At 35.0% G+C, this 12,849-nt stretch overlaps 1 protein-coding gene across 1 annotated transcript in view; it reads left to right on the top strand.

Moving 5' to 3' along the window:
- The window catches only part of S6kII (Ribosomal protein S6 kinase II), a 245,358-nt gene that overhangs the window by 215,173 nt on the left and 17,336 nt on the right, over positions 1-12,849 (top strand). The gene's annotated exons all lie outside the window — the stretch shown is intronic.

Below are 12,849 nucleotides of genomic sequence, written 5' to 3'. Positions count from 1 at the left end.
GTTAGACTGTACTCAAACCTTACGTTTTCGGTAAAATTTGAACTTTAACTTATAAGTCTTAATTTGTAGTCGTTCTAATTTAAACTGGAGAAAAAGGAAAAGGGGTTGATGTAATTTTTTAACGAAAGTCTTTATTTTTTTGATAAGCTCACAATTTAACTAAACTCTTAAACGTAATTTAAAATGTTAGTTAAATTCTTGAGCTGGAGGAAAAAGAGGAAAAGAGGTTGATATGATTTTTAACGAGTTTTTTTTGTATATATAAGCTCACAATTTAACTAAACTCTCAAATATAATATAAAATTTGATTTGAATTCTAAAATTTCTAGTCATTTGGATTTGAGCTGGAGAAAAGAAAGAGGTTGCGATCATTTTTAATGGATGGTATTTTTTACCGAATTTCTTTCAAACAATTAGTTTATTGGTGGTATGATCAATTATGTTGTAGTTAGTGTTGTCACTGAAACATTAAAATTGTCCGGGGAATAAGTAGGACATTATGTGGAATTTATTGTGTTAGTTTACGATGACATCATGGCATACGATGACTACGACATCATCGATGTCGACATGGCATACGATGATTAGTTTACGATGACATCATCAGGCATCATGCTTCTTTCACACAAGACTTTGGAACCCTTTCACACAAGCAGAACTTAAGACTTTGCTCTATATTATGTCATCTAACGGGGCAAACCCAGTACGTAAGGTAGGCAGTTCAAAGTAGACTCGAGATCTATATAAAATTCTACACTACGTAAGATTTTGGTACGACATGGAAAAGTCAACATATTAGCAACAAAGTAACGTTTCTGGATGATTAATAAATTCTGAAATAAATTGATAAACTTTCCTGTAAAACTTTTCACGCTTGATCAGAGCTCTAATCTCCACTCCACGTTTTAGATTTTTGAATAGTTTGTTTGTGATGATTGTGATGACTCTAGACTGTGGCTCTGACAGTTTAATGGATTTACGTGGGTGGTCTAAAAAATTTTCCGACCTAAGAAAGAGACATTTTTCCATAATTCTTTCTTCCCAATATTCTCCCTGAAACTCTACACGCTTCTCCCAGCAATGCTTCCATATCTTTGATCCTTCAAAATGCTAATCGGTGTTCTTCTTTGCAAAATAATTGTTTACGAAGGTGATTGACTCCTCATTTGGTGAAAATCTCCATCCTCTGAGCGCAATTTTTAGATTAGGGAACAGAAATGTCGCTTGGGGCTAGATCTGGTGAGTAAGGTGGATGGCCAAGAAGATGGCCTTCAAACCGAAATTTGCGAATTTTTGACAAGGCAACCATTGAGATGTAACACGACGGATTGTCTTGGTGAAACAGGATTTCCTTTTTCTACAGACGTGGCCATTTTTCTGCGATTTCTGCCTTCAGCTTATGAGTTAATAATGTGTAGCATGCTCCATTACCGTAATGAATTTCCTTATCGATTAAGATAACTCCATAACCATCCCCAAAAAAAACTGTCACCAACACTTTCCCAACCGAAAAGCAATTTTTGATTTTTTGAAGCTGACTCTCTTTCTGCGCTCCACTGTTTTGATTGAATTTTAGCTGCAGGCGTATAACGGTGTACCCAAGTTTCATCTATAGGAATTAATCCGCCCCAAATCTCAAATTTATTGCGCCTGAACTGCGTCAACAGAGGGTTGGAAATGTTCATTCGAATAAGTTTTGCGTCTAACGTCAGCAAATGCGCGAATAGCTTTCTCATGCCTAAATGATGATTTAATTTGTGATAAAGACGTTCATTGGATATTTTTAAAGCCTCTGTCATCTCTGCCGTTTTAATTCGGTTGTCGTTTAGAACTATTTGGTGAACTTTGGCGATATTATTTGTTACAGTTTTTGGACGTCCTGACCGTTCATCGTCTGCCAAGCTCTTGCGCGCCACTTTAAATTTGGCTAGAAGTTTCACTGTGGTAAGTGATGTTGCAATGTCCCCATAGACAGAGTTCAACTCTTCTTTGTTTTGCGTAGGCGCTTTACCTTTCAAAATCAAATATCTTATGACAGCTTTATGCTCGATTATATATTTTTTATCACAAAAAAACTCACATCTACTCACCCACATGACTTTCAAATATCAACTGCACTGCACGTCTAAATTGTCAGAAACTTCGGTGAGTACCCGTTAAAAGATGCAGGTAGTTTTGAAGACCAAGCTGCCTCTTCATGACGATAAATAATAGTTCAAATAGGGATAAACCCTTTTATTAGACAGTGAAAAAATTATTTAAAAATCCTGGATATTTCGATCACATGTACAGTGATCGAAATATCCAGTATTTTTCTTTTTTTTTTCACTGTCTAATAAAAGAATTTATCTCTATTTGAACTGTTATTTATCGTTAAGAGATGCATAAGTATACTGCTTGAGTTATTGAAGGGAACTGCCTTCTGCACATTCAGGTTGGAAACGTTTCAAGCCTCCCCTGCTTATGATGACCCTGTCTGAAAGGAATTATTTAAGTTCGAAAGGTTTTACTTGACTTAACGTAATTTAACCACTTAGCATGGGAAATTATGTAGGTAGTATGAAAGTGACTGTATCCATATTCTTTGCTCACACCAATTGCAATACTAACCTTTGGTATATAAGCCAATGCGGTTCTGGTCTCTCTTGCGCCTGGGGCAAAATATTGATAAAGCCACCCCCCCCCCCCTGTCTCCCAAAAAATTTTAGACCAAATTTTAACAAAATTTTCATTTTTCAACAAAATTTGAATACAAAATATCCCCAAAAACATTAAAACTAATTAAATTAAGTCTACTTCCTTTTATTTTCAAGGAACGGTCATGAAGATATAGTAATAATAGTAATAGTATATGTATAACCCACAAAAACACTGTACAATAACTATTAGAATGTGGAGTAAAAAAAAAATTAAAAATATACGCAATAAATACAAAACACACAAAAACGTAAAATATTAACTGTAGAAATAATTGAACAAGATGATTATAAGGAGAAATTCCATCAAGAGCAGTAGTTGAGAGCTTCCTGTGTATCTTTTCCAGCGCCCTCTACTTTATTTTAATAAAAATAAAATTTCAAAAATTACAAAATGCTTATAACCGTTTGATTATTTATTTGAAATTTTGCGCCCTAAAATTTCTTGCCCGGGGCAAGTTCCCCCCCCCTAAAACCGCCTTTTATATAAGCCTATTATACATTGCTTATACTTTTTCAGTATCTTGATTAGCAAAACTTAAGGTCAAACTATATTAGATGACTAATTCGTCAGTTTTATTCTTTTTTTTTGGTAATTACTTAAAACTTGCCAAGTTTTATGGGATTGTTGAATAGTCTGTTGAAAGATGGGTGCCATGACGATAATGATGATATTATGGTAATTAATGATAAGTATAAGTATTTATCTGCTATTCTGATTCTTACATTACTTCTCCCTAATGACACTTCTTTTCACTTAGTATTTGGTCTTAGGAGTCAGCCCACTTCTGTAAAAGAGTTACAAAAGTAGTATTGTTATAGTTACAAAACGAATAAAGGAGTATTGTTATAGTTACAAAACGAATAAAGGAGTATTGTTATAGTTACAAAACAAGTAAAGGAGTATTGTTATAGTTACAAAACGAGTAAAGGAGTATTGTTGTAGTTGCAAAACGAATAAAGGAGTATTGTTATAGTTACAAAAGGAGTAAAGGAGTATTGTTATAGTTACAAAACGAGTAAAGGAGTATTGTTATAGTTACAAAAGGAGTAAAGGAGTATTGTTATAGACTACAAAAGCAGTAAAGGAGTATTGTTCCTGTAAAGGAGTATTGTTGGCTAATTTTCTTAAACTTGAATGTATCGTTAACATAAGAAAGCTTTCAACTGGGTATATATTGTTCCAGTTTGTTTTTGTAACTAATTTCTGTAGTAGAAAGTCATTTATTAGATCACATGTTTTTTTTTTCTTGATCTGTTTTGCATGTGAATCTTCATATTATATTTGTTTAAAACAATAACTCTAATTTATGATGTGAGTTTTCTTTCGTCTTTTTTGTACAGCATTTGCGCATTTGTTTTCTTCATCTTTTTTTCTTTACATAAGTAATTTCTGTTTCCTTTTTTTTATTGTAATTTCTTTTTTTCTTTGTATGTAGTTTCTGTTGTAGAAAATCATTTATTAGGCCATACTTTTTTTTTCTTGGTATATGTTGCATTTGAATCTCAATATTAAATTTGTTTAAAGAGAACAATTGTAGTTTATGACGTGATTTTTCGTTTTTTTTGCACAGGATTTGTGTGTGTGTGTGTGTGTGTGTGTGTGTTTTCTTTTTTTTTCTTTTTTTCTTTTTTTTTTTTTACTATAAAGCTATTGATTGAGACAAACTCAAATAATATGCACAAAGTTAAAAGCTTTCTTATTGTTTAAAAGCAACTGCATCATTACCTGTAATTTATCAGATTGGAGGTTTTTATTGTCCTTTTTTCGTATAGTATTTTTGTCCCCTCCCCATGTTCTGATGTTATTTTCTAGCATGTGTTCTAATTTTCTCTCAAACTCTTTTTTTTTGGCTGATAAAGGCTTCTGGATATGAACCAAAAATATTCGGACCTATATTAGTATGTGTATAATCTCAATGTTGACTTTCTGTTGTAAATGTGCTGATTGCGTGGAAAAATGTTTTACCAGTTATTATAAATTCATTTCATTTTGTTTGTATGAGCAAATTGAGTTGATTTTTTATACCAACCGTAAAAGACTACCAAAGCATTGCATGATGCGTTTTATAGATTATGGCTAGTTGAGAAGTCCAGACAGTTAACCAAATAAATTTATTACATTTACAATTTTTTTTATTGATTTTTTGTTCGTCTCATTCAATCTTCCGCGATGGAAGGTTGTACCCATGGAAAGTTCACCCTAAATAGAGAGAACAATGACATGAATACGACATTTCTTTTATTGATGACAGAAAAAAACGAAGACAATTTTTTCCTGTGGCAGCCATAAGCTATGACACCTTGACCCATAAAAATAAAAACAACGTTAATACTTACTGTAATTGCAGAAAAAAATTGGCGCACTGTGACAGAAAAATAGCATGATATTTCTTTGTAATGACAGAAAAGAAATTTTGTAATGACATGACTTTCTCTGTAAAGACAGAAATTTTGTCTAATCATGACGGGAGCCGGCGTTAACCAAGATCCCCCCCCCCATGAAAAATCCCGCCCCCCCTGGCTGGTTGGTCTCCAATCACTTTCGACTTAGAAAAAAAGGACTAACTCTCAATCTTAGTAGGTTTTTTTCCTGTGAAACGTGAAACATAAAAACCGTGTATACCACCATTTATTATTGCTATGATCGACTGAACGGGATGAGATGTACCGATCGTGATTCTTGAAGTCTTTGGACAAATACTGCAGGTCATTGTCCCAGAAATTGTGAGTGTAAAATCGGAGTCGTTGGAAATATGCCTGCATTTTTCTGCCTCCGATAGCTGCACTGCAGTGGCACTTGGCACTGCAGTGAGCTATTGTAGTAGTAGTAGTAGGTAATGTGAACATTAGCAGAATGTTATCTATAATGCTCGGCCCTGAAGGTGACTACTTTGTCACGGGCCTCGTTTTTTCAATATTTCTCATTGATTTACCAAAAGGTGTCTGTTGTACTTCGTTTTATCGTTCTAGAGATAAAATAGTTTGGTTATCCCTTTTTTCCTGTTCAATATTATTAAGAGGTACCTGTTTTTCAAATGGAAACTTAATAATCGTAGGTTGTTTGAGATACAACATTCTAATTTGTAGTGTCTTGACAGAGAAACTAGGAAATTCTAAGGCAATGTTTTGACTCTTCTACGCCTTAACGTATTTGCCTTCTTAAATGCGTAAATATATATTGGTCCCTATATAAATATCCATCTTCTGAAAGGTATTATTTTAAAAAATCGAATCCAAGAATTCTTTAATCTGGAGAATTCAAATTTAAACAAATTATATACCTTCATTTTGTAATTATAGTCCTAATATGTATAAAAGTGATCATAAAGGATCCATCCCTCAGGAAGCTTAGGTGCAAGTTGCGCCGAGGAGATTTATTTCTGTCTTAATTCAGATGTAAAACGAATTAGATGAGACCATACCTCCCTATCCTTTCTAGTTTCCGTATTAGCTGAAATATGATAATTAGAGGAAGAAACCCTTCACTTTCGTTTTCAACCAATTAAGAACACCTAAAGTGTTTTTAGCGTTTTTTGGCTTATTTGTATTATCCGATAGTTTTTGATTACGAAGTGTAAGTAAGGTACTAATAGTAATCGGAATTCTAAGAAGGAGGTTATGTTTTCAAGATGATTCTAAATACGTAAAGTTCATTAAGCTTTGTGCTACACAGCGGAAATACGAAGCCTGAGAAAAAGGGATCATGGATGCTTGACTTTAGGATGTATCTTTTTATTTACTGTTGGGCTGTCTATATTTGTTTGGCCGTTGTTTTATCCAGGGGTGATTATATTGAACCTATGGTCCTGGAATGTTGAACCATGGCTCAATCGAAAGAAAATTGCAACTTCTAGTGTTCTTTTTTTAGTAGCAAAAGATATGAAAATACAGCAGAGTGGTGTTTTCTGCCATTGTTCGCCTCAACGCACATGTTTCTGCCCAAACAGGGTGTGTGAAATTTTAATTGACATATTTTCTTTTAGTGATTGAAAAAAGGAATGTATGTAAAGCTTTTTTTTTTATTTTCCTCCTTAAGAATCAAGATTTTGGACTGCTACTTGTGTTTTGGACAAAAGCGCAACATATTAAAATATTAGTAATATAGAACTTTGGATGGATGGGTAAGGGAATCTTATTCAAATAAATGGATTGAAAACTTATGTCAAATTTGGGGTTCTGTAGACCTGGAGCCATTCTGATCCAAATCACGTTATAAGCTTGAGTATAGACAATTTGATTTAGTTCAACATCCCCCTCAACATTCGTTTCACTTTCACCTTAATACCCTCACCCTTTTCGGACACACCCAGGATCAAACATTCTCCTCTTTCCCAATAATAATCCTATATTTCAACAATGGCCAAATCACATAATCTACAATCCTTGTCACAGGGGCTTAGGGGTCGTGGCATCCCCGGAGGCATAATTATTTCACCTTTCCCATGACTCTCCCAAGTCATGGGAAATGACTATCCCAGAGTTTTGATCAGTTTTTAGGGAGGGAGAACTTAAAAGGGTACGGGGGACTTTTTACCCTCCAATCACGTTTGACATTTAAAAAGGGCATTAAACCTTTCCCCTCTAAAACTTTTTAGCGTCCAATCACGTTTGACATTTAAAAAGGGCATTAAAGCTTTCAATTTTGAATCTAATGAGCCCCCTCCCAAGTTTCTACGACAACTCCTTCTTATACGAAATGGCGTGAAAAAAAAAAAAATACTTAGAGCCCACTTTCGGCAGAGCTATTGCGCTGCATTTGAAGCTAAAACTCAAAACAGTCAAGTTTTGATTATAATACATGCAACAACAAAATCTATTATGTATTCTGATTCTAAAGAATGCAAAATTTATCAATTATAATATTGCTTATTAAAGTCTAGTAACGTTTGATAATTTGCACAATCTTAGAAACATGGGTTAAGCCCCACAAAGAGGTACAGTCTTGAAGGAAATTATACAGTGAAATTCAACATGCATGAGAACCCTAAAACCATTGTCTACAACATATTAAATGTCTTACTTTTCCAGAGAGTGTTTGTGTGTGTGTGGGGGGGGGGGGGTCATGCCTGCGTGTTTTGGAAAATAAGAGAATTACGAAAAAAAAATATTCTCGAAACATTGTTCTGCGAAGGTTAAACTATGATGCAAAGAGTGGGGATTTTGGGGGCGGTAGCCCTCCTTACGTTTAGGCATACCCAGGTGACCCTGGTTGTGGTATTAAAAATGAACAGAAACTCTATAACAAAAAAAAAAAAATCAAATGAGTTAGAGTGACAATGAGCTTAAAACGAACATAAATTATTCCATATATGAGGAAGCCACCTGTTTCTCAACTTTACGCTAAAGCTTGACTTTTTGCCCTGAACATTTTTCACAGCGCCCCAAGAATAGAAAAGCTTATTGCTGTGCATTTGGTGCAAACAATAAATTTTCAGTTGAAATATTTTAGGATGCCATCAGCAAATGAAACACTTGCATTTACATATTCATTATATTTGTAGCAATCGTAAATGCCTTCAGTGAAGCCTAAAACTTCCGTGACAAGACCGGGGTGTTGAGGAGGAGGCAGCCCTACTCATTTAATAAATAATTTCTGTTTGCTTGAAGTTTTGATTTCATTCTACTTTTATTCGAAAAGAAAACTTTTTTGATTTAGTTGCCAAAAAGCTAGGATCCTTGTTACCATTATAAAAAGTTTGTGTTGGTCCTTCTAGACACTCCTTCTTGCTCCTCTTTCTGACACTTATAGATTTCCCTCCTTTTCTGTACTCTGTATTTAGCCTACAGCAGAGCAAGGATATGTTTTGGCTTAAAGGCAGGGCCTTTTGGTTAAAGGTAGATACCTTGAAGCATATATAACCCTAATATTAATCATTTTCTAGATTTTAAAGTATTATAAAATCTAGTTATAACAGCGTCGGCCCTGTTAGTATACTAACAGGGCCGACGCTGATGTGCAAAGTCCCATTCCCGATGAAAGTTGGGTAAACCATTACAAGGACGTGTTTGCGCCACCCCCCAACGAGCTGGACTCCGTATATAAATCTGAGTTAGATAGGCAATTAATCAGCGCAAAACTCCGCCGCACTGATGTCATTGTTTCATAATGGCATATTGAGATAATTGTGAGAAAATTGATAAAGAACAAGTCTCCAGGGCACGATGGGATCACTCCAAAGCACTTGCAGCACGGCAGAGAACGTCTACATGAGTAATTAGCCTTACTATTCCAAATGAGCATCGAGCAGGGACTCACACCTGCCAACTTTCATGGTTGCCGCACATCCAATATTCTGAAAAAGAATCGAGATCCCTTGCTTTGTAAAAGCTACAGACCAATCACGTTTCATCGGTTATCAGCAAATTATTTGAGAAGGTACTGTTGCCCCATATTACGTCGCACGCTCTAATGGGAGACAAACAACTTGGATTCAGAAATGGGTTGGGCTGTGGAAACGCCCATCGGCTACTAAGAAGAATAATGAGGTCTAAATCTTTAGTTAAAAAGCCACTCTTTGCCTGCAGTGTCGACATTTCCGCTGCGTTCGATTCTGTCGTCCAATCGCAGGCACTGTGGTGCCTCTTAGATTCAGGAGTCGACCCCCGCAGTGTCCTTGTTCTCCATGACTGGTACTCCCACATGCATATTCGTCTAGCTTTGGGATGGGAAACAATCGCCGGTCACCGCAAGCAAAAGCTTTCTGAACCCATTCGGCTCTTCAAAGGAGTTCGGCAAGGATCTGCTCTAAGCCCTATCATCTTTAATTCTGCGATTTACTCTGTAACTAGATTCGTTCGTGAGACCTTCTTTTTGGAGGGCTTGGATCTAAGTTTCATTTCTTATGCAGATGACTTGTTGCTCCTAAGCAGCACGCTGAGGGGTCTACAAGAGAATCTTCGTCTCTTAGTGACCCTATACAGAAGAATAGGACTACGAGTCAACATAGAGAAAACCGAATTTATCGTTTTTAGTGGCACCAACTCGACTGATTCCAATCTTGTCTTTGACGGTATCAGAGTCCAGCAGTCCCAGTTCCAATTACCTTGGTATCACGTATGGCCAAACGCTTAGGTCAACTAGAGGCTTGTTGGCTGAATCAGTCTGTAAATCTATCCGCTCAGCATATGGAAAAGCTGTCAAATGCAAGTGGTCATTTAATCGATTTATTAAGTCAAAACTATTCAACGCCGTCGTCTCTCCTGCCATCTGGTACATATCACCCTTGTGGGAAATTTTGTCCCTCACCGAGCGTCGAAAAATCCGAACCACGTACTACAGATTTGCAAAATTTTTGCTGGGACTTCCACTAAGATTTTCTAACACGGAGATCTCATCCATATATGGAATCCTTGATCCATCAACCAAGGTGATTGATCTAGAACGGAGAGCCTCTAGACGATCCCTCAGTAAACTCTACGACTCACCGCTGACTCAACTGTTTCTGTGAATGAAATACCTGTATTTAATTTTTAGTGTTGAACATGTTTTTCTTCTTTTTTTGTTTCATTTTGTACTCCGCTCTTTTTTTTCTCCATTTCTCCATTGTAAGCGGGCATAAATAAATATATATATATTATCGTCTTCGATTATTGTTTCCGCCTTTTGCGGAAATTGCCCCCTACGTGATTTTCTGCTTTCTTGCTTCTCAATCTAGTTTGACTTCTCAATTCCAATTTGACCTCCGACCTGTCTAAATATGGAGACGCCATTTCACGGAAATGTAGGGAGGAGGGCAAGGATTTGCCTCTTCCTTCAGTTTTTTTTTCTAACGAATGTGCAAAAAGTATTTTTTCTAGGTAGAAGAGGTGTTTTTTTTTTTTTTTTTTTTTTACTGAAAATATACAAAAGGGAAATATTATATAAAATTATATATTTTATATAAGAAATATACAATTTCTATATAAAATATAAAAAAGGAAAATATAAAAAGGTTGAAAATGAAAAATATTAAAATATAAAAAATATATTCAAAATTTGGAGGCATTAATGCTTCTTCCTCTTCCCAATTAGTTCCCCTTGTTTAACTTATTTAAATCATGTCTGTTTTATTGTTGTAAAAAAAGAAAAAAAAATTTTGAACATCTCTCCTCTGCTGTCTGTACGTAGCCTAAATGGAAGCAAGGATAAATTTATGGTTGTCAAGGCTCTTTGTTATGCTTTGAAGGTAGAGCTATGAAATGGGAACTACCCAAGTAGCATAATTCTGGTGATGATTAAGTATTAGAAAAATCAAAACTGTTTACCACCTTCCTGAAAAAGCTGTCGTTTTATCCTCTGTCAATTTCAAAAGGCTTAGCAAATTTGATATATCTACCTCCATTCAATATTTTTACTGCTGCATAATATATCAAACACAGAATGAAGCATTTGCGCTTCCTTGATCAAGTGTCAACGCTTATTCAATTCAGTTTAAGAGAACGGCAAATATTTGCTCAATGTTTTGTATTGCTGGCCTCCTAATGAGTGGAAAGCTCTCTTTCATCTTTATTTAGAGTTGAGTAAGTCAAGTAAGATAAGAAGGGATAAAATCTTTAAAGGGGATATATTGTACTGGTTTCATTCAATTTGACATATATTATTAACAGTGAAACATGAGAAATTTCCTGCCTTTGGAAGAACTTCTCTTGCGTAATTTTAATTATGCCATTCTTTGACGCATAAAGAATATTTACCAAATGATGAATTAACTGTTATATCTGTTTATAGATTAAACAGATTATAGATATTATAGATAGATATTATAGATATTATAGATTATAGATATTATAGATTATAATATTATAGATACACTCAAATATTTGCCTTTTTCCTATTCTTCATAAATTTAATAAAACATGTTCATGAAATTGCAGTTGTTGTGTTTCTGAATTCAGCATAAACGGGATTAATTCCCGTTAGAGATCTTTCTTGACTAATAATTTGAATGATTATCCAAACTAGTGTCGAAACAGACACAGTCTGTAACAGTGTCATAGACATAGGCACAGTCTGGTTTATGCAATGTATACTCTCTGCATAACACCGTATTTATTGGGACTCGGTGTTTGCATATTAATTCTTTAAACTTCTTCTGTTGCATAGTAATTGTTTTAGCTACTTTTTTTTTTTTAATTCCTTATACAATTCCCAATACATTTACGTAAAAACTGCAGTTGATAGACACAGCATTACATTTCTGGATTCAGCATGGACAGGTTGACTTCTCGTTAGGCAGTATCCCTACCTAAGACTAAATAATTGTTCAAACTAATGTCGTGAACAGTCACAGTCTATGACACAAGGGTCACAGAAACAGACTAGTTAATATCCTTTGAATAATAACACATGTCCAAATATTACAGTTAAATCCAAATATTTCCAACAAATTTAAATCTTAAGAAATTAATTTGTACTCGGTCTTTCCATAAAAATTTTGCCTTATTTTCAAAAAGGTGGGAATATCTCTCAAAATTCTTGGATTTTATTAAAAATCGCACCATCAGATGCAGTCTATCAGAGAACCGAATTGTAGAAATTACAAGCTCAACAAAAATGTTTTTTTTTTTTTTTTTTTTTTTCCAGAATAAAGATCGGGGTTACGTTTTTTTTTTTTTTTTTTTTTATTCCCAGAGGTGATGGTATCGAACCAATAGTCCTAGAAGTTTGGTGAGGCTCGTTTAAATTTAAATTAAAAGTTCTTTTGCCCTTTTTAAATAACCATAAATATTGAAGGGCAACTAGCCCCCTCCCCCTCCAACGCCCCTTTTTCACCAAAGTCGGCCGAACAGAATTTCGAGAAGTTATTTTGTTCATCATAGTTAAAAGATCCAATAACTATGTCTTTGGGATGACAGGATCCCTTATAGCCCCCGGGGAAAGTGCTGTAATTATGAAATTTGCCCATTGTTCAAATATAGTGATTATTATTGGGAAATATACATATATATTTTTCTGGAGGGGAATTTTATTTGTCTATTTTTCTCTTTGACGTCTTAATTGTACATATGGAGATTTTCTGAAGGCATTGTATGGGGCAATTTCCAGAGGGGTTGAAATTCTCTGGGGTATTTTTCTTTGAAAGGCGATTTTCCGTGGGAAAAATTCTCCATGGGGAATTATCACCAGGGGAAATCCTCGGTGAAATTTTCCACGGGAGAAATTTTCCATTGG

The sequence above is a fragment of the Artemia sp. Qi Xiang Cuo genome, chromosome 2 (genome assembly GCF_049724085.1).
Source record: "Artemia sp. Qi Xiang Cuo chromosome 2, ASM4972408v1, whole genome shotgun sequence".
Taxonomy (NCBI): Eukaryota; Metazoa; Arthropoda; class Branchiopoda; order Anostraca; family Artemiidae; genus Artemia; species Artemia sp. Qi Xiang Cuo.
The sequence above is the reverse complement of the archived record's forward strand: the minus strand, read 5'-3'. Positions and strand labels throughout refer to the sequence as shown.